Genomic DNA, 22,017 nt, shown 5'->3' with positions numbered 1-22,017 from the left:
GAGGGTCTTATCTTGTTGATAGGTTGAATGTCAGAGGAATACTGCATGGTATTTGGGTAATTTATGTTGCTTAGAAGGAAGAAATTCTTGTCCAGTTAGAATCAGTTTATGAAATGAGATATAAAAGTAAAAATGAATTGAGAATTGCAACACACTATGGTGATATAAGGTATGATTTTTTTAATGGACATTTGATGATTTTACTACACAGAGTGCTTATATACTTTTTCCATCATGTATAATGCCTGGGTAGAAAAGAATCTATATTCACGATGAACGTAAGCGTAGGAAGTTCTTATTTGCATAAAACATGGTACAGAACCAGAATTCATGATTCAAAGTGTCAAAAGCTGTAAATAAAAACAATCACAGAGCTGTGGCAAATTTCACTAGTCATATATCTACATACACAAAAATAATATTATGTGCATTAGAGGAGATTTCAGTTTCCTCTGAGGCATGACAGTAACATGCTGTCACCACTTTCTCGCTTTCCACTCACACCTCCACCCTCAACAGTCTTGCTCATGTCCCTGCAACTCTATCGAACATGCTCTTAGTTTTAGCTTCCAAAGATCTCTGTGTGTTCATTCCAAGATGTTTGACTTCTCTGCAACATCTTATTCAGAGCCTCGTCTTGAACCTCTTTCTTCCCCTGGCTTTACAACAACATACTCTTTTATGAAAATTCTCATATTCTTTTGGTCTGCCTCCTATCCCTTTGGTCATTCTTTTTCATTCTTCTCCATCAAGGCAACTTTTTCTCTGCCTATTATCATTAATGTTAGATCCTAAAGCTTGTTTTCTTTGGCCTTCTCTTGGTCTATACACATTTTCCCTAAATGATCTCCATTGCCTCCTATGGCATCATTACCTCCCATACACTGATGGCTTCCAAAGCTGACCTCTTGCCTGAGCTCAGACTTAGATGTCTGTAGTAAAGGTCTAAGGACCCTAGGAATGGCCTCCCTTTCTATCCATGTGTTGAAGTTGTGTTATTGTGTGACCCTTCCCTGTACCACAATTAATTTGTCCAGAGATGGGTGCTTGATCCCAGCTTGGCCAATAAATTTGGCCTGAGATTTTTGGGTTTGAGACCGGGAGTCAGAACAACCTGTCTTTGAGATCCTGGGCTGGAATCAGAGTGGTTGTACAGGTCCAAGGCATCAGCGTCATGTAAGGACCCCATCAGTTCTGATTGGTGGTTAACTATTTTAGACATCATCTCTAATTGTAGGGTACAGAGCTTGGGAGTTGCGGGCAACCCCGTGTGCTCTCATGTAGACCATTTAAGCAGAGAAGTCCAGTCTACCAATCAGAGATGGTGAAGTTTATTTTATGAAAATTATATCTCAATAATAATATATTTTTTAAAAGTTAAAAAAATAAATAAGACAGAGAGGGGCAAGCTAAGAAATGCCAACAGAGTTCTGAATCCTGTAGTTGCTGAGGTCCAGTTACATGCCTATCCCAGTACATTTGTAATCAGGTCTGCTCTTTGTTAAAGCTAGCTTGACTGAAATCTGTCACTTTTAACAAAAAAGGTCCTAGTTGATAAAACATCGGGCTGCCTACTGGACATTTCTACTTCTATGTTATGCTTCTCTAATTCTCTCTTCCTCCTCTACCACACCCTCACTTCCAAGCCTGCTTCTCCTTCCATAACTTGTAAATGGTATTTTCACTTATCAAACCACTGAGCTGGTCATTATCTGGGACTCCTGTAATCTCTCGTCCTCCCATCCACTCAGTCAAATCCTTTTATCTACTTGTCCATTTATTTCCATTGCCATTCTACCACATTCGTGCCATCTACAATTTCTTTATTTGATTCCCTTGTAACCAGAATTCTGCTTCTAGCCCTGCCTTCCTCCATGGAGTTCTTACTCCAGAGAAATCTCTTCTCTGGCTTCACAATAAAGCCCAATACCTTTAGCTTCACATTCAGAACTCTTCATGATCTAGTTCTTGGCTGCCTCTTCAGCCTTATCTCCTGCTACCACCTTTGTTCATATGGTTCAGCATGCATGAATCACACCAAAATGCATAGTTTCTCTATACTAGCCCCTCTTTCTGAAATGACCTTCCTTCCTCCATTGCTATCAAAGCACTCTGAACTGTAATTGCCTGTTTATTGCTGGTCTGTAAGCTGTTTGAAGGCAGGGATAATGTTCTGCAATTGCATTACTATTGTATCTTAACATAGTCCCTGTCCCGTGATGGGCTTTCTATAAATATTTATTAAACAACTACATGTGTTAGAAGAGTGAACTGCTGCTGGATACAAGTACAGAGCATGGAAGCAGAGATTTGAACTTGTAAGTCAAGGACAAAGTCCCTTTCCAAGAACTGAATGTTGGGAAGGAAGCAAGACTGTAACTCTGGGTTCAGTGCTTCGTGAATTATCACTGAGCGATCTTAATAATCTTGAACACGCAGCTCTTCACGCACTAGTTCACCTTCATGTCTTGGGACAGGCATTGATTCTTTGACATGTAGCTAGTCAGGTAGAATAGATTTTACTGTCTACAGCTGGTGGCATTTTTCTCTGTGCTTTCAGTTTTTAGCTCCTTGACATTTTTTTAGATATTGCTGCTTTGATTTTTCCTGGACTCTGCAGTCTGAGGACTATTTTAATATTAATGGCCACAGCTGTGCACATCCTAGAAGAATTAGCTACTTAATTGCATTAATATGAACCTCTTGAGGCTTAGTGCTGGGTTCACATTGGAGTGATTGGATGGGCTGGATGATAATGTAAATGTGGTAGATCATTAGAGATTTACTATTGTGCTTTATTTCAAACTACTCAGGCTTATAAATAGGAGGGTGCACAGAGATGTTTGAAAGCATATGGTTAGAACTGTACAAAATCTCAAATCTTGATAAGGCTCATAAGTCTTTGATTATACAAGTTACAAAGAATGAGTAATATATTTGTAACTGAGATGTGAGCTGGGGTCACCTTGCCCCTTATGATTTAGGCAAGACTGGCTCATCCCCTCATTCTTTGTCTTGTGGAAAATCCATGGCTTTTTCTAAGATTTCCATCAATTCCCAAAAGGCTTATGCTTTCATGACCACTTGTGTCCAACATCCGGCCTCTACTGATTTTTTAGCATTGGTTTCTTTATCTCTGACCTGCCAGTGTTGCCTCTGACGCCAGTGCACACATAGACCCGTTTTATTTCCTCATCAGGGCAACTAGGGATACTACATGGTTGTATGGAGCAGAACTAAGTTATTGTAAGTGTATTATTGGAAGTTAGAATCTCATATTAGTCATCCTTGCTCTTAATTCACTGTGGGACATTCACACTGGACACACTGCCTACTGAGGGTCCCCTTTCTTTCACTTCATGCTGCTTCTCTCACCCTTTACTTCTAGATTGTGTCTGGGAATTCAGAATTCTCACTCAATTGTGCAGCACCAGTCAACTCTCTTCAGTCTCTTTTCCCCAATTCTACCTCCTTGCATATCTCAAAGCCTTTCAGTTATTCAGCCAAAAGAAAAAGACATGGACTCATGGAGAAACACAAAGAGCATCCTGCCATTTCATTTTCCCCTTTATCAGGATTCATCCTCCTTAGAACCCTCGTCATTTTAAATCATCCTTTCTTCTATCTCTTGTGTAGTACATTTATTCCAAAGTGGGTACAGAGAAGAGAGTTTCTGGTTTGTCAGCAGAGAATGGGAACTCTTTAAAAACTAGACCTCCTCAATAAGCAAGTGCCCTTATTATAAAAACCCAGTAAGCAAGGGTTCTAACTGTGAGATGTCAGAGTCCATACCTGCTGATCCTTACAGAGCAGAAGGAGCGATGTGACTTCATTATAAATCCTCTTCATTCTGCAAATTTACAATCACTTCAGAGAGGAAAATTTTTTCCTGTGGTATTCACCTTTCTGAGCAAAGATGGGTGGCACGCAAAATCCTGTTCACTTTACCTTTGTGCCAGTTTCTTGGCGAGGTCTTCTCTAACAAGAAGAATTTAAGCAAGGGCCAAGGAGGGTGGAGGATTGTATCCATCAAACACTCACACACGTTTGTGTCTTGGCAAGATTGTTAGTGCCTGTCTAGACATATCTTACGTTGATTTACTCTGTCTCTTCTCTAGGGTGATCACTGTTCTCTCAACATTATCCTCTTTGAAGGGAAATTTGATCTTTTAGTAACATTTAACTATTTAGTAATTTTTAAGCCTTTTCTAGGGGTTACCGGTCAAATGACTTACCACGGACAGAAAGATAACCCCAGTAAAGAAAGGGGTTGAGTGGAAGTAGGGAACTGAGGTAAACAGGAGAGCTCATGGCTTGTCTAGAAAAGGCAACAACAGGGCTGAGCACACGCCAAACGCTGAGTGTAGCACACAGGCGGGGGCACCATGCCTTCCTTTGCATATTGAAATCCACCTTGTTGCTCAGTCAAAACAAAAAGTCACTTTTTAAAGTTTATTATCAATTAAAAAAACCAAATAAACAAAATATGCTGTGAGATCAACACTATGAGCTTCAGGCAAAACAGAGCTCACCTGGACTCTGACCTGAGGGTCAGGACTGTTTGACCTCCACTGGCTGTTCCAACCTTGGAACTTCTGTAGGTACTCACTCTGTGCTTCTTTCCCTCCCTTTATTTATTACTCCCTTCTCCAACTGTGAGAAACCTGACTTCCATTTTCTTCAATGTATTTATTCATTTGTTCAAGTCTAGAATGCAGTTTTGGAATTACTACTCCAGACCACTGGAGAAGCAAGCCTGTGCACTCCCTCATGCACCCACTACAGAGATTCAGAACATTTCCATCACCTCAGAAAGTTCCACTGTGCTTATCCTCCACAAAGGTATATTATTTCTTAGTGTATTTAAGCATATTTCCCTCCTCAAGATTCTTTGGGTCTGGGTAATACACAAAAGTGCACTCATAAAATTCACATTAAACTAATGCAGAATTCTAGATCAGACGGATCGTAAAAATTGAGGGACATTCTATGAAATACCCGACCGGTACTCTTCAAAGCTGTCAGGATCATGAAAAATAAGGAGAGTCTGAGAACCGCCATAGCCCAGAGGAGAATAAGGAGACGTGACAACTGAATGCAATGTGGGAACCAGGATGAGAAAGAGCACGTTAATGGAGAAACTGGTGAAATCTGAATAAAGTCTAGAATTGAATTAATAGCAATGTACCACTGTCGGTTCCTCATGTTTGTTAAATATAAAATGATAACATTAGGAGAAACTAAAACCAAGTAAGAAGTATACTAGAATTCTTTCTGCTATCTTTGCAACTTTTCTGTAAATCAAAAATTTTTCCAAGTAAAATCTTGGTTAAAATTATTTAAAACATTGGGTACATAAAAGGCTCATATACAATTTGGAGATTAAGAACCCAAGATCTGTGTCAGAAACATCTGAGGTCAAATATAAGCTCTGTCTCCAACTGCAAACATAGTTGGGGCTGATTTTGACTAAAGTCATAATTATCTGCTTTCAAATATCTCTCTGCACCCTTTTAAGTAGGAATAGCAGTTTTAAATCAGGCATAGCAGGACTTGTACAAGCTGGGACTATCTTAAACGTATTAACTGCTCTGAGCCATTGCTTTCGCGTCTGTGAAATACAGTACTCATCCTCATTTCATAGGATTGGTTTGAGGGCTAAATGGAGAAAACCCATGTAGAGTGTTTAGCAGGGAACTGGATACATAGCAACTGTTCAATAAATAGTAGCTAATATCATTATTGTCGGTTGGAACGTGCCACAGGTGTCACAAACACATCTCTATTTCAGGATTTATCACAGTTTATTGTCTCAATGCCCATCTCCCTCAGGAATCTCTGAGCTTCTTAGAGCCAAGGGTACTTTTTTGTTCACCATTGCATCTCTCTACCACGACTGCATATAGTAAATACGGAATGAAATTTTGTTGGTAAATAAACTTTTCTTTTTCCCTATGAAACAACAACATCTGACAAATTCCTTTTCTGTAATTCATTGCCATTGTTACAGTTCTCTTCTGATTGTGACATCTCTCCAGTATGATAGTATATGTGAGACATTCAACTCTGCAGTCTTTGACCTCCTTTAGATATAAAGGCAGCTACACTGTGTATTAGGAGATCCCTTCATAGGCTCTGGAGGCAGCTTCCTGATCTCACACACAACATCACTTTCATATTCTGTTTCTTGACGCAGGAGGATTCTGTTCTGCCTTCTTAATGACAAAGGTCATTTGGACCCTACCGTTGGGGACATTTTAGAGTTACTGTGTCTCTCTTCAAAGTTTAGGCTTGAAAACATTAAAACAGAAGGTGGTACTTGGAGGGTAATTAATTTTCCTTTGGAGAAATAATCGCTTTCCTTAAAAATAAATTAATGCCTCCCTCTTTATCCAGGAGGTAATAGTTTAGTAAATTGAGCAATGAACTGAGCTGCCCTTGACCAGGATTTAGGGGGAAAGGAGAATCTTTTGCGATTCTGCCCCTGTGTGGTTGAGTGAATTTGGGAGCCTCACCTTCTTGGGTGATTGGGAAGATTAAGTAAAGCAGAGCATTTTAAGCACTTAGCATGTGCCTGAGGCAGAGCGGGCTTTAGAACTGTTAGCGAGTATAATTATTGGGGGTAGAAAGGGGACGTTATTAATCCATCTTGTTGACTTTGTATGGACACTGAGAATCTTATCAGAATACTACGTATAAAGCACAATAAAGTTCTGGTACATAGGCTCCATTTGCACAGGTGATATTTTTTACATTAATTATTGATTAATGACCAAATTCTTCTCCTTTCTCAAGTTATAGTAAATCAGTTGGGGAATAGTTGAATTTTCCTCTTTTTTTCTGGACAGCAATGTCACTGGCTAATAGATGTCATCAAATACAATCTTACCAGGAACCCATGATTTAATATATTTAGAAAGTTCTTAATATATATATATTTACTTTTTAAGATTTTATTCTTTTCCTTTTTCTCCCCAAAGTCCCCCGGTAAATAGCTGTGCCTTTTTAGTTGTGGGTCCTTCTAGTTGTGGCACGCGGGACGCTGCCTTAGCGTGGCCCAACGAGAAGCCCCGTGTCCGCGCCCAGGATTCGAACCGCCGAAACACTGGGCCGCCTGCAGCAGAGTGCACAAACCCAACCACTCGGCGGCCACGGGGCCGGCCCCTCTTAATATATTTTTAAAGGTATATTGAAATAAAACTTCTGAAGTGTTTATATTTCAAATTTTCTGTATTCCCCAACTTTGAAGATTCCAGCAAGTCTTTTATACCAGGTATTCTGTGAAATGATAACATCTTTTGCTTTATTTGTGTCCATGAATGTATATGTAGCTGTTTGCCATTTGAATTTTCACAGTTATTTAAAAAAATATAATCTAATGATACTAGGCAGAAAGTTATTGCATAAACATTCTCCTTAGCTTCTTCTGGGTTAAGCTTCTGCCAGGGGCATATTTATTGTGTAGAAATTATCATGGTATCCATATTTTAGCATAATGGGGGATGTATTTTAATATTTCATTCAAAACAAGAAGTGATTATTTCTGCAAAAATGCATTTTAAGCTCACATTCTCTTACCACAGTGTGCAGAAGAATACCTCCCCCCACAGAGAGAATTGCACTGGTAAAGTGACTACAGAGAAATGCACTTACCACTCAGCACAGATTACCCTGGGCTACAGGAACAGCAGTCTGAATTTGCCTTTTGTAGAGTAATAGAGGGGAAAAATGAAATTCTTTCAAAATTGTTTGACAAAAACTGTTTGAAGCTTTGCTCGATCATGTGTATAAGGGAAGAGAGACTTAGGGAACCAGAACCAAGAGGTAGAGCTTCCGGTACAGATCATTACTGGTACTTCCAGTACTGGATAGTGGCAGCCTGTGACACAGAGGAGAGGACCCGGGATGAAGCCAACATTTATTGTTCAACACATCCATTAAGGTGTATCTTCTCTGTGAGGATGAGTTGGAGGTTGACGTCAGATCCCACTGAATATCCTTTAGAGCACATGCATACATCGGTCTGTGGAGTAAACTGAATCTACCTCTCATTGTCTTTTTCCAAATTCTGGGGCAGTAATTCTTAACAAATAGCAAATCAATACCATTTGACATCCATCTTAATAATGTTCTGAGTCAAGAAACCCTTTCACAGATACTGTTTTGTGAGTGTAACTAGTACCTTGACCAATGAAGACGTACGAGATAGTCAAAACTCAATTGTTTGTTTTGTTTCAATTTCTTCTTCCTTCTTTAAAATGTATTCAGTGAGGAAAGGTCTTGCTGGGCTTCTGGATGAGATTTTAGGCAGTCTCAGAATTTTTTTTGAGTATTTTTAGATATATAAAATCCTATAATCAATTTAAGATGGAAAATACAGCCTTGGCTTACAAATTAGAATTTCCAATCCTATGTATTGCTTAACTCTTCAATCTTCATTCGAAGGTACTGCTCCTGAGCCCCTTCCCCAGAAAGAGCCAGCTGCAGATGCTGTCTTTGCCTTTGGAGAAGGCAGTGTGTGTGGTCCTTTGTCTCACTCCCAATTCTCTCCTCCCACCTTGTTAACTGAGGATTCTGGTCTCATCAGGAAGATTTGGAGCAGGGGAGGGAGAAAGAGAAAAAGGATCCCGGAAAGACTTCTCGACCAGAATGTTAGTATGCTGATTTTGTTCTTGCTGGCCTGGCTGATGTTTTAGGCTGATTTTCTCTTCTGCATGATTCTATGAGGTTTTTTGGAAGCTTCACATTTGAGCCAGTCACTGACCACTCCTGCTACATAGTCAGTGCTCTCTCTCCTGTTGCCTGCTTCTGATTTTCCATCTCCTCTGATTTTCTGGCTACCCTTCTATAAAGCCCCTCCACTGTTGTCTCTTCACACTCTGACTGAAGCTCTCTTATTAAGATCTATTTTAAAAGTAACCCAGATTTTACTCCTCCAGAGTCTTCATATGGGCCAGTGTTGAATGGTGACCCCCCAAAAGGTACGTCCACATGTTTACCTCTGGAAATTTTGAGTGTGACCTTATTTGAAAAAAGGTCTTGCAATTAAGATAAGGATGCAATTAAGTTAAGGATCTTGAGAAGCAGGAGATCCTTCTGGGATCCTGAGTTATCCAAGCAGGCCCTAATTCTAACAACAAATGTCCTTATAAGAGAAAGGTAGAGGGAAAAGAGACACAGGGGAGAAGCCATCTGAAGATGGAGGCAGAGATTGCAGTTAGGCAGCCACAAGACGAGGAACGCCTGGCATCACCAGAAAGTGGAAGAGACACAGGAAGATTCTCCCTAGAGCCTTTGGAGCGACCACAGACCTGCTGACACCTTGACTTTGGATTCTGGCTTCCAGAACTGTGAGAGAATAAATTTCTGTTGCTTTAAGCAACTAAGTTTGTGACAGTTTATTATGACAGCCCTGGGAAACTACCAGACGCATTTTGACTGGACGTCTTCCGGTCTTGTGAAGTTACTGCTCAGATTCAGCCCTCTGCTCTGCGAACAAAGGCTGCTCTAGCCAGCCAGCCTCTCCTCTGGGGATTCCCCAGGCTTGCCTCTGACACTCTCATGTACACCCCAAACTCCAGGGAGCATACCTCAAGCTCTCCAAGTGGTTTCCTTTGAACACCCTCTCATCAGACTTGAGGTGAAAGGAGAGACAGCCCTCCTCGCCAAATCCACATCCTTAGGGTGTTGGAGTGCGGCTTATGGCACAGTTTTACCCAAAGAACTTCTCTCCAATTCTGTTTTCCATCTCATCTTTCTAACTATTTATTTATTCATTTGTTATTTATTTTTTCTTTGAGATGTGATCTAGAGTCATAAAACCTGTTCTTGGTCACTGACTTCAAAAATTGAATTTTCATATCAGTTGTCTCCGGTCACTTCAAACTGCCAGGATAACATCCTAGGTTACATATAGATCTCCAGAATGTGTGAATCCTACCTACCTACCAAAACCCTGGTGCTTAAGCAGATAAAGCCAGGTAAAGAGAGTCTGTAAGGAAGTCTATTTTAATGAGGCCTTCTTCTTAGTATCGTACAAATTATAATGCTTCAAAGGAACTTTATTTTGTGGCGTTTGGACTTTTTAGTGCAGCTCTGGGACTCTGGCCATAGATGGCCCAGGGCGCATGGCAATCTGTGCTCTCCTTTCCCAGGTGGATGCACCGTTGCTCTAAACCTTTTCCTTCAGAGATCCTCACCCAGAGTTAAACTATAACTCCTGGCTCCTGCAGCAGAAACATTCGTGCCTCACTTCCTAGGTCCCCCTGCGTCTCAGCCTGCCTCAAGGCTCGGTAATACTAATTTGTGGTTGTGTAGGAAACTCAGCAGGCCCTTGCTGGCTCTGGGGCAGCTGGAGGAAGACAGTAAAAGCTGCCACCACCTGCCAAGCTTGCTTTCTTCTCTGAAGGCGGGGGAAGGAAGCAACAGTTTCCTAGTAGGAGAGGCTCCACAGGACAAAGAGCTCATGGAAAATAGAATTGTGTCTACACTGAGGTGTGGGGTGCTCTTAAATAGCCTGACTGATTCTTAGTCTCAGTGTCAGGCTTAAAATATGAAAATCTGTAATGAAACAGCTTAGAATTGCTCTCCACTGTTGATTTTAGCTGGCTTGCTTTCTTTCCGTTATATAAACTCATGATGACATTTTAAAATATGTGTTAACACAGCACCAACATTCTTAGGCACTCTTAAACCTTTGGAAATATTACCATCTCCCATCTTTCTTGGAGGTTTCCTACAAAAAATCTACAAATGTGAGAAAAAATACTCGAGGCCAGACAAAGTTCTCCCTTGGGACAGCCAACATTTCTTACTTAGATTCAACCTTTCCATAACTTTTCCCCAAATCTAAATTCCAAGCCATTCTCAGATAAGTTTATCACATAGAAGCAGGAGTAGAAAAGAGAAAGATAATGAGAATTCATCAAGTTGCAAAGCAGAGTTAACCAGGTCACTTCTGTCAACGAAAATAATCCATAACCAATCTATAAATGAAAACTTGGGTGAGTTGATTCTGAGCTTAAATTTTAGGATTATAACCCTGGGAGAGTCTTTGCACAAAGGAACAGAGCACTCCAAAGAAGTAGGGGTATACAGGGTGGTTATATACCCTCAAAGAGTATGTTTCACATATGATTGAAATGTCCCTTTTACAATAGTCACGAGGCTGCTCTGTCAGCACAGCGATTGATGGAAACGGCAGATAGAGCTGCTGTCTCAGTGAACGCCGCGGGGTGGCAGGTGTGTTGCCTCGGGCTCGGGGGTCACAGATGAGCGCTGCAATCGGTTCCCAGCCTAAAGAAAGATGCTTAATCTTTAAGGAGATGCCAACGTTGGGAGGGGGAGAGAAGTTGCACCTTTATCTCAAGGGCCTTTGTTCTTGCCATAGGGAATCTCTAAAGCAGATATACAATGCATGCTCAACGGCCTCGGTCAGGCCCTTTTGGAAAGACAAGGTCAGGCCGAGTTAGGTTTATACCAAATGGCTTCCTCATACCTTCCAATATATCCTGTTACTTGCCATTTTTATTTGTCACTTCCAAAATTGAGACCAATGATGGTTCTGCATTTGATCAATAATATTACCAACTCTCTCCACTGGGGTAGAGTCAGGGAATTTTATTATAGATAGGAGGGGATAGGGGTAAAAGTATGAGAAGGAAGACTTGCCTCCTTTCACAAACATTAATGCTACTCCCCAAAATCTGAGTGCCGACGTCTCTTAGAATCATAGAGATATCACTTGCTAGAGGTTTCACCTGCTGAGGCTGAGAGATTATTTCTTGCTCTCAGAGATACTGTCATGATGTAATGGGGAGAATCAGCTTTGGATTTAACCAGGCCTTGATATGAATCCCCCTCATCCAGTCTATCCCGGGGGCTTGGTAACATCTCTTCATCTCTCAAGAGTCTTAGATTCCTCTGCATAGTGAAGCAGGGATAATGTCTGGTAGACTTGAGTTGATAATTGCATAATGTGATGAAGCACGAAAAAAGCACGTAAAATGCTTGGCGTGGAGTCGTAACTCAATCTGTGACCACTTTGTAGCTACAACTTTATAATAGATGTTGGAATGCACAGCCTTCACGTTCCCAGTTGTGTTCTGTGTTACTTCCAGGAAGCTCACGCCTGTCCTTCTCACACCATTTGGCAGATTTCCTATATTATGAACCTTGGTTCTTCTTGGCGCTCCCTCTGCCTTCCTGGAAGCTAATTTCTTCCCCCTTCCTATACAGACTCATCATTTCTCTCCCTTCTTTCGTGCACAGAGAGTGCACAATAGCTGTGGACTGAGGACAGAGCCCTGGGGAACCATAATGTTTGAGGGGTAGAGGAGGAAAAACATCTCAGGAGCTATTCAGAGAAGGACTAAGAAGTAAGAAGAAATCCAGGAAAAGAAAAAAAAGCCAGAGCAGAGTTTCAAGGAGGCTGTAATAAAGAGCAAAACGTAGCCTAAAGCTCTAGAATGAGAACTAAGAGGAAGCTGTTCACTCAGATCCATAGATGCTCTCCTGCCTGAGCCTTCTGAGACCAGTCACACACAGTGCCAGCTGGCTGGTGCCGGAGGAGTCTTGTTAACAGCAGAGGACACATCTAAATGGTCCCCTGTGATGAGATCGCCTGCAAGCACAGTGAAGGTAATGGCTCAGCCTTCATAGATGGGGCCATAGAGAATTGGTTTCCAGCAGTATTTAAGATTCAGGTATTTGCAGCACTTGTAGGATGGCATGGCAATACTGATGTAGAGTCCCCTCTCTGTGATGGAAAGAAGATCAGTGCGAAAAGTTCCTGGGGCCCAGGATTTTAGAGGCCCCAGAGCTTATGGAGAAGCACTCAGTAAGGTGCAATGTAAGAGAGAAGTAGGTTGCTCCTCAGCTTGTTCTATATAGACCCTAGGTTCAAACCCATTTATCTTCCTCTGCAGAGCATCATGTACCCCAGTGATCCTAAACCAGTTCTTCAAGTGAGGAATCTGTCTTCCATACGGGTTTATAAAATTGAATTTGGGTGCATGTTCTTCCTTTTAGGCCATAGTCTCCACCACTCCACACCCACTTTGATTACTCATTTATGGCCCCTGCCTGGCCACTCTAAGTATCTAATCAATTTTCAAAGCTTGATCTAGTCAAAGCATATGGTATACCTTTGCTTTTTCAAGCTGCAAGAAAAGGTCTTCTCTTGGGGCTGGCCCCATGACCAAGTGGCAAGTTCACGCACTCTACTTTGGTGGCCTGGGGTTTGCCAGTTTGGATCCTGGATGTGGACCCATATATAGCTCATCACGCCATGCTGTGGTGGCACCCCACATAAAAGAATAGAATGCCTTACAACTAAGATATACAACTGTGTATTGGGGCTTTGGGGAGGGGGAAAAAAAAAAGATTGGTAACAGATGTTAGCTCAGGGCCAATCTTTTTTATTTTATTTTATTTTAATTTATTTATTTAATTAATTTATTTAATTGCAGTAGCATTGGATTATAACATTGTATAGCTTTCAGATGTACATCATAATATATTTTGAATTCTGTGTAAATTACATCATATTCACCACCCAAAAACTAATTATAGCCCATCTCCTCACATGTAAGCCAAATCACCCCTTTTGCCCTCCCCCATCCTCTATGGTAACCACCAATCCAATCTCCAATGCTATGTGTTTGTTTGTTGTTGTTTTTGTCTTCTACTTATGAGTGAGATCATATGGTATTTGACTTTCTCCCTCTGACTTATTTTACTAAGCATAATACCCTCAAGGTCCATCCATGTTGTCACAAATGTCCAGATTTCATAATTTCTTATGGCTGAGTACTATTCCATTGTGTATAAATACCACATCTCCTTTATCCATTTGTCCTTTGATGGGCACTTAGGTTGCTTCCAAGTCTTGGCTATTGTGTCTAATGCTGCAATGAACATAGGGGTGCAAGTATCTTTATGCCTTTGCGTTTTCAAGTTCTTTGGTTAAATACCTAACAGTGGGATAGTTGGATCATATGGTAGATATATTCTTAATTTTCTGAGGATACTCCATACTGCTTTCCATAGTGGCTGCACCAGTTTGCACTCCCACCAGCAGTGTACAAGTGTTCCCTTCTCTCCACATCTTCTCCAACATTTGTTGTTTCTTGTCTTGTTAATTGTAGCCGCTCTGACTGGAGTGAGGTGATACCTCACTGTAGTTTTGATTTGCATTTCCCTGGTAGCTAATGATGTTGAGCATCTTTTCATATGCGTGTTGGTCATCTGTATATCTTCTTTGGAGAAATCTCTATTCAGATCCTTTGCCCATTTTTAGTTGGATTGTTGGTTTTTTGGTTGTTGAGCTGTATGAGTTCTTTGTATATTTTGGATATTAACCGCTTATCTGATATATGGTTTGCAAATATCTTCTCCCAATTCTAAGGATGTCTTTTCGTTTTGTTGATGGTTTCCTTTGCTATGCAGAAGCTTTTTAGTTTGATGTAGTCCCATTTGTTCATTTTTCTTTTGTTTCCCTTGCCTGGTCAGACACGGTACTTGAAAATATGCTGCTCAGACAGATGTCAAAGAGTGTACTGTCTATGTTTTCTTCTAGAATTCTCATAGTTTTGGGTCTTACATTCAAGTCTTTAATCCATTTTTAGTTGATTTTTGTGCATGGTGTAAGGGAATGGTCTACTTTCATTCTTTTGCATGTGGTTGTCCAGTTTTCCCAAGACCATTTATTGAAGAGACTCTCCTTTCTTCATTGTATGCTCTTGGCTCACTTGTCGAATATTAGCTTTCCATAAATGCGTGGGTTTATTTCTGGGCTCTCAATTCTGTTCCATTGATCTCTGTGTCTGTTTTTGTGCCAGTACCATGATGTTTTGGTTACTATGGGTTTGTAGTATATTTTAAAATCAGGGAGTGTGATACCTCCAGCTTTGTTCTTTTTTCTCAGGAATCCTTTGGCTATTTGGGGTCTTTTGTTGTTCCATATAAATTTCAGGAGTCTTTGCTCTATTTCTGTGAAAAATTGTTGTTGGAACTTTGATAGGGATTGCATTGAATCTATAGATTGCTTTAGGAAGTATGGACATTTTAGTGATATTAATTATTCCAATCCAAGAGCATGGAATATCTTTCCATTTCTATGTGTCTTCTTCGATTTCTTTCAACAATGTTTTATAGTTTTTGGTGTACAGATCTTTCACCTCTTTCGTTAAGTTTATTCCTAGGTATTTTATTCTTTTTGTTGCAATTATAAGTGGGATTGTATTCTTAATTTCTCTTTCTGCTACTTCGTTGTTAGTGTGCAGAAAAGCAACGAATTTTTGTATGTTGATTTTGTATCCCGCAACTTGACTGAATTCCTTTATTGTTTCTAAAAGTTTTTTAGTGGATTCTTTAGAGTTTTCTAGATATAAAATCATGTTGTCTGCAAAGAGTGACAGTTTCACTTCTTTTCTGATGTGGATCCATTTTATTTCTTTTTCTTGCCTGATTGCTCTGGCTAGGACTTCCAATACTATGTTAAATAAGAGTGGTGACACTGGGCATCCTTGTCTGGTTCCTGTTCTTAGAGGGATAGCTTTCAGTTTTTCTCTGTTGAGAATGATATTTGCTGTGGGTTTGTCATATATGGCCTTTATTGTGTTGAGGTATTTTCCTTCTATACCCATTTCATTTAGAGTTTTTATCATAAATGGATGCTATATCTTGTCAAATGCTTTCTCTGCATCTATTGAGATGATCATGTGATTTTTATTCTTCATTTTGTTAATGTGTGTATCACATTGATTGATTTGTGGATGTTGAACCATAGCTCAGGGCCAATCTTAAAAAAAAGTTAAATAAAGAGTGGAGCATGTTTAAAAAAACAAGAAAAGGTCTTCTTTTGCACCCTTTTTGCTTCTGCCTCAGATATTCTTTTTAACCTGGGTGATATTTCACCCAGCTGAAATGTTGGAGGGTAAGAATTTTGCTCTGATAAATTGGGATTGGCCTCGAGTGGATACGTTTTCTGCCCCCAGGGAGTGTTCACATAGAGGAGTTCTAGTGCTTCCTTCTCTTAGGCAAAACCATGCCTGAATACCAAATCTTTTCCTATGAAAACATGTTGGCACTAGAACCTCTTCTGTTTTGACAAGAATCTTGCCTTGCATTTTTCTGTGCTGTTTTCTTTCTGTTCCCTTTTCTCATAAATGCCATGGTAACGTGGATCTGACTATTTCTTCGCATTAAGTTATGAAATGGTTTTCTTGACCTACTGCTTTTTATAGGAGACAACGCTTAAGACTCAATTTTGATTTACACAGAGTCACAGGAAAATGGAGCTGAACTTCAGTGTCTTTATTTGTTAAGCAGTGAACCATGCCACACACACTGTTTGCTGGGAGGGCCTGGGGCTTAGGAAGCCTCAGTGGAGGCATCCCCTGGCTTTCCTTCTACGAAGCAGGATGAAGGGAGGAAAGAGTACTTCTTCCCCTAGGGCCAGCCTTCAAGTGATGCAGGAGCTCTGTTCTGGGCAGGGTGATGTGACTCATACTTAAAAACTAGAGTTCCCTGTGCCGGAAGATGAAACGACTCAAGGTGGGAACATGAGACTCTCTTGCTGTTCCCCTAAAAACCATGCCTGGTACATAAAACATTTGTGAATAAAGGACATATTTTTATGTTTTCATTGAGGAAATTCAATATATGAGGGAGGGGTAAGATGTGATGTCTTTCTTTTACCAAAAGAAAACCAACTTTAGCAAAGATACTGGGTGATGAATCAGCGCCTCTGAAAACATGACGTGAGACTCTTTCTCATAAAACCTAAGTGTTTCTGTAAATATCTTCCCTTAAGAACTGATGACCCACCAGATAACCAGGCTGCCTTTAGTAAATCCCTCACAGAACTATATTTAAATCTGCTGTCAGTATCCTTCCTATTAGCTCTATGTTTTTTGTTATGAAAACAGGAAAATACATAGTTGACCAAACTACATATACAAAGTCCATGTCCTTTATTTATTTAATGTTAGTTACTTGAATTTTCAAATAATTTTGTCAGCCTGCTGTAGTAAAACAGATTATTTCCCTCGGCTATTAACTTTTTACCCCTATGATACATATGTACAAATTAAACAACTATCTTACCTGATTAATAACATCTTTGCATGCAGATTTGATATCTCAAGTATCATGATCCCATAGGGGTGAGCTGTGTAAGACACCAACTTGGAGGCTGAATTGCTTTTTTCATGCTGTTGAATCAATCTTGCTGCTGTAACTGATCTCTTTCTAGCACCTTACTTTTCTCTTTTTTCTGTTTCTTTCCTTCTCCTCCTGTTCCTCCTCTTCTTCTTCCTTCTTTCTCCTCTCTCTCCCACTTTCTGCTTCTCATCCTCCTCCTCTCCTTTCTTCTTCTCTCCCACATCTGCGTTTTTTTTTTCTGAATTGTTGATGCTTGGTTTAAATTGTCTAGATCAGTGCGAACCTCCTATCTTAGAAATTGTGCTCCCTTTGATAAAGAAATGCATATGACAAAGCTACTAGGGTCTGAGATAAGTGCTTCTATGACCCCTCTATCTTCCTTATGTAGATACTCTTGGGGAATTAACCATTCTGCCAACACAAGACCCTTCTGTGGCATTATAGATGAGAGTGAGAGAGCAGAGTTTATTATAGAGTGAGCATTAGCGGAGTTACTTGCATGTGAGGCTGCACAAAAGTAACTACAAAGTCTGGACAAAACTTTACACAATGAAGTAGAGGGAAGAAGAAAATTAAAACTTCTCTTTTCTCCTTGGAAGATAAATGGGTGCCCTTTGAGTATTTCGTGTATACCTTCTGAAAGAGTTAAATTTTGGAGGTACACATTTATAGTTTCAAGGGTCAGAAGGCCTGTGACCTTGCACTATAAACTCAAAAGATAGGGCCTCTTATTGAGTCTACTATATTTTCAAGGAGCACCCTAAGGCAACTGCTTCTCTCTTCAAAGAAAATTCCATTATTTTACCCTTCTATCACCCAAGTTAGATTTGCAAGATTCTTCTTTAAGTGACATTGATTAGTCTCCAAGATGAACCTTGTTACAAGTGGGCTTATTGAGAGAATGCCCACGTACTACATGCCATGAGTTTCAGTTGAACTAATTAGCTGTCATGGTGTGTGTCTGCATGATGATATGGTTTTCAGAGATTCAGATTGAGATTTATTCTGACAATATTTTAAGAAGAAAGATTGATACATGTTAGACTCGAATCTGATCTTAGTTCTCTTAGGTTGTGATGCATATAGATTCATCTAGTTGTTCATCTCTTTAAGATTTCTTGGCAGAAGTTTACTTCTTGTCATTCTTGTAGCACCATTTTACACAGATCATTGACTGCACCAGTGATTACATTGCTATTCAGTGTCAGGGAACTCAGGGCCTTGTCAGTGTGCCAGGATTTATCTTGGAGGATACAGGCCAAATAATCCAATCAGAAAATTCTTCAAAAGAGCTCTTCTAGGAGTGGTCATATGTGATTGCTTCATAGGTTGAGCTTTTCTTTGGCTTACAGATACTGATCAGAAAATCAAAAAAAGTTACTAGCATTCATTCATGCATCAAATTGTTTCGTAAGATGTTGTAATGACGGGGAACAAAGATGAAATATAATTAATCCTTATTTCAAAAAAGCTTACAATTTAATAGTGAATGTGTTCCATACACAAATAAGCATGATGAAGAAAGTTTGTCACAAGTCGGTGGCTCAGTAGTGCTACGTGGGTGGTCAGATGATGAAAAGATGACATTTTGTCTGGATATTGGGAAAGACTTTGTGGAGAAAGAGGCTTCTGGGCACTGAACGATGAGTCAGGTCTCCATAGGTCATGACAGCGGGTATAGGAGGAATCACAAGGACTAGTCAAAGAATGGCATAAAGTCATTTTGGCTTGAGCATGGTCAGGGTGCCCTGGAAGATGAGATTGAAGACAGATTTTAGAGCTGTGTTATAAAGAGTCATAGCCCAGACTAAGATGACGTATCACATGTCAGTGTCGTTTCTAAAGAAAGGCAGTGGGAAGGGTGTGGACTTTGGAGTTAGAAAGCCCTAGGTTCAAATTTTGGTTCTTTCATTTTTCTATCTACAGAGTCGAGCAATTACTGAGTCACAGCTTCCTCATCTTTAAAATTGGGGTGAAAGTGCTTGCCTTGCATCTTGCCATCAAGTTTAGAAATTATAGCAATTTAGAAAACACCGTATAAAATATGTTATGATATTTAGACATTATCTGTCTGAGACTTCCTCCACACACAGATTCATTACTGTTCTTTATCTGAGAGGGCAGAGCTGCTCTGATTTATTGATCTGAAAATGAATCACGTCAGAGATTAGCACTTAGCAGAGATCACCTAATGGTGTCCCTTAGAAAATGAAATGACTTTTGAGTTGTTTCCCAGTTCCAGCTAACATCTTACATTCTGGTCCAGGATATTTCTTTCTGTTGCTTAATACTGTTCCTATTATGCCTCAAAACTAATTTTACTTCTCACTGTTAATCCCAACGTGGTGTTACTTTTACTTTTTGTTTTTCCTACAAGTAGCTGTTTGAATGAATTGACTTTGGAGTGTGCCCAATTCCTTTATTTCTCTCTTAATCCTCTCATGTCACTCTGGAAGTACTGCTTCAAGATGAGTCCCTGCAGAGACGGCATTTCAAGCAGCCTGTGAGGATTAGCTTTGGGTTTTTTTTTTTTTTTTTCCCAGCATGCAAACTCAATTTGGGGAATTATCACCTCAGGCATAAGGATGATAGTTCTGGAAATGTCAGTCAGAAAAGCATGTGGAATAGTCCAGCTCCCTTTTACAAATAGTTTGGTGGGGAGCAAAATACCAACTCCATCAACTAGTCAGTGGGCGGACAGACCTTTGGAAATGTCTGCAAAACCCTCTGCTAGCTGCTAATCTTCCCTCTGTAATTTCACTGACATAAGCAATAAACCTTGTAATTATATTGCACTAATCAGGAGCACTGACAATAATGGACTATCAATCACAGCACTCACATGGAAACCCAGTCAGGTTCAGAGCTTAGTGCTGGCATCATTTGCAGTTTAGTTCTAACCTAACTCCAAGGAGCCGATGGATGCAAGCTGGCCAAATCACACGCAGCTCAACTATTTCTCCCACCTGCCTTGAACGTGCTTTTCAAAATGTATCATTCATTAAGTTAAATTTCTTGTGCCGATGTTTGGGGCTGTGCATTTCCTTCATTTAGAGTTTATAACAGCAATAACATCCTCAGCACAGGGCATTTCCTGAGGATTAATGGCCAGCTGGGGTTAATGGCTGAGGGTAGAGCAAAGACCATCAATTCCTTCCCTCCAGTCATTAATTCTTAGGAGATGACCTGTCCTTTCCTCATTATCGCTTGAGTTTGACCTTTGTATGAAGTGATGTGGCACCATAGGAATTCGTCCTGACGTGGGGGCTGCAAAAGATGCAGCAGCCAAGCTGGAAGCTTTTTTTTCCACCTAAGCTTCTTTTTAGGACAACTGCCTTTTACCTGCTTATCAAATCACACGTCATGCTCTAAATCTGTGTATACCCAATAAGCGGTTTGTCTAGAATCAGTCATTTACTTTTTTCTAGCTTCTAACAAGTGGTCAGTCCTGATATATTTATGTGATTTCCCTATTGTTTGATTGTTCATGTTTGAAATGTTCATCTCTGCCAGGCCGCTCTTTGTTTTGGAGAAGTGTCTCATGACATTACGTTTTCATCATTGTGTGGGAACTATTACATGTTCTCCTCAGAGCCCTTAATTCAAATGTGCACAAAGACCCTCCCTCTGGGGTCTCTCTGTGTGTTTGTTTGTGCTGAGGAGGTGGGGGGAGTGGGTCTGCAGGGAATAAAGGGATATGAAACATGAACCGTGCGTCCACCCAGAGCTCTGGGAAGATTTTCTTATTTGCACGACAAGGAGGCTTCTGTCTAATCAGCTCTTCATTATTGTCTCCCTAATTATCATGTTCCCTGAAGATTTTCATTCTTGTATTTCCCCTTGAAGGAATAATAATGGTTAAACTATTTAATAAAGTTGCTTTGTCTTTTATCTGGTCTCTCACCCAGGAATCTCCAGGTGCTTTGCAAAGATTAATTACGATTTACAAGGTTCACAAAATGGATCTTAATTTAAAGCATTTTGAAAATTGTGAGGCCTCAATAAATTAAGGAAATAGAAGTAGAAACCTGAAGTTGGGGTCCATTTGATTGTAGAAAAAAGAGACTTCCTTCTCAATAATCCTGTGACATTTTTGCTGCAGAATTAGGATAAAGGATGTAAGATTAGATTCCTGAAAGTAAATTAACTTCTCTATGAATTAACTTTTCCTAAGCACTCTACGTGTGCTATTTGTTACCAGGGGACCAGTGCTGCCTATTTGGAACAGTACATTAATCGGGACTCTTTGGGTCACAAGTGACTGAAAACCAACTAATAATGGCCTAAATAAAAAGAAAAAAAATAGCTGATGTACCTGAAAAATCTAGCCTTCATTTGCCCTCGCTGCACTCAATGACTCAAATATGTTATAAAGACTCTACCTCTTGGTTTGGCTTTCCTGGACAGGCTTCACTTTCAGGCTGACCTTCTCCATGTGGTGATCCCAGCCACCATAAACTTGTAGGATGCAAGCTTCAGACTTACATCCTACAAGATTAGCAACCCTGATTAAAAGAGTTTCTCTTACTCAAGAGTTCCAGCCAAAAAAAGTGAGTTAACCTGATTTTGATCATGTGTCTACCTCTGAACCATTTTCTTTGTCCAGTACGATAAAATATGTTGATTGGCTGGGCTGGCTCCTGGAACTGCCCTTGAAGCTGAGGACAGGATCAATCATATCTAAACCAGCAGATTGATTTGGTGGGTAGGGATGGTTCCTGAAAGGCAAATCAAGGAGTTGTTTCAAGAAGGCTGAAGAATGGGTGCTGTGCAAGCAGAAAGAACAGATGCCCACAGAAGGCAGCATGATTTCAGTATTTACATTTGCTCCCTGCTCAGCTAATTGAAAAC

This window comes from Equus quagga, chromosome 3 (assembly GCF_021613505.1).
Source record: "Equus quagga isolate Etosha38 chromosome 3, UCLA_HA_Equagga_1.0, whole genome shotgun sequence".
NCBI classification, from domain to species: Eukaryota; Metazoa; Chordata; class Mammalia; order Perissodactyla; family Equidae; genus Equus; species Equus quagga.
This window is presented reverse-complemented; position numbering follows the sequence as displayed.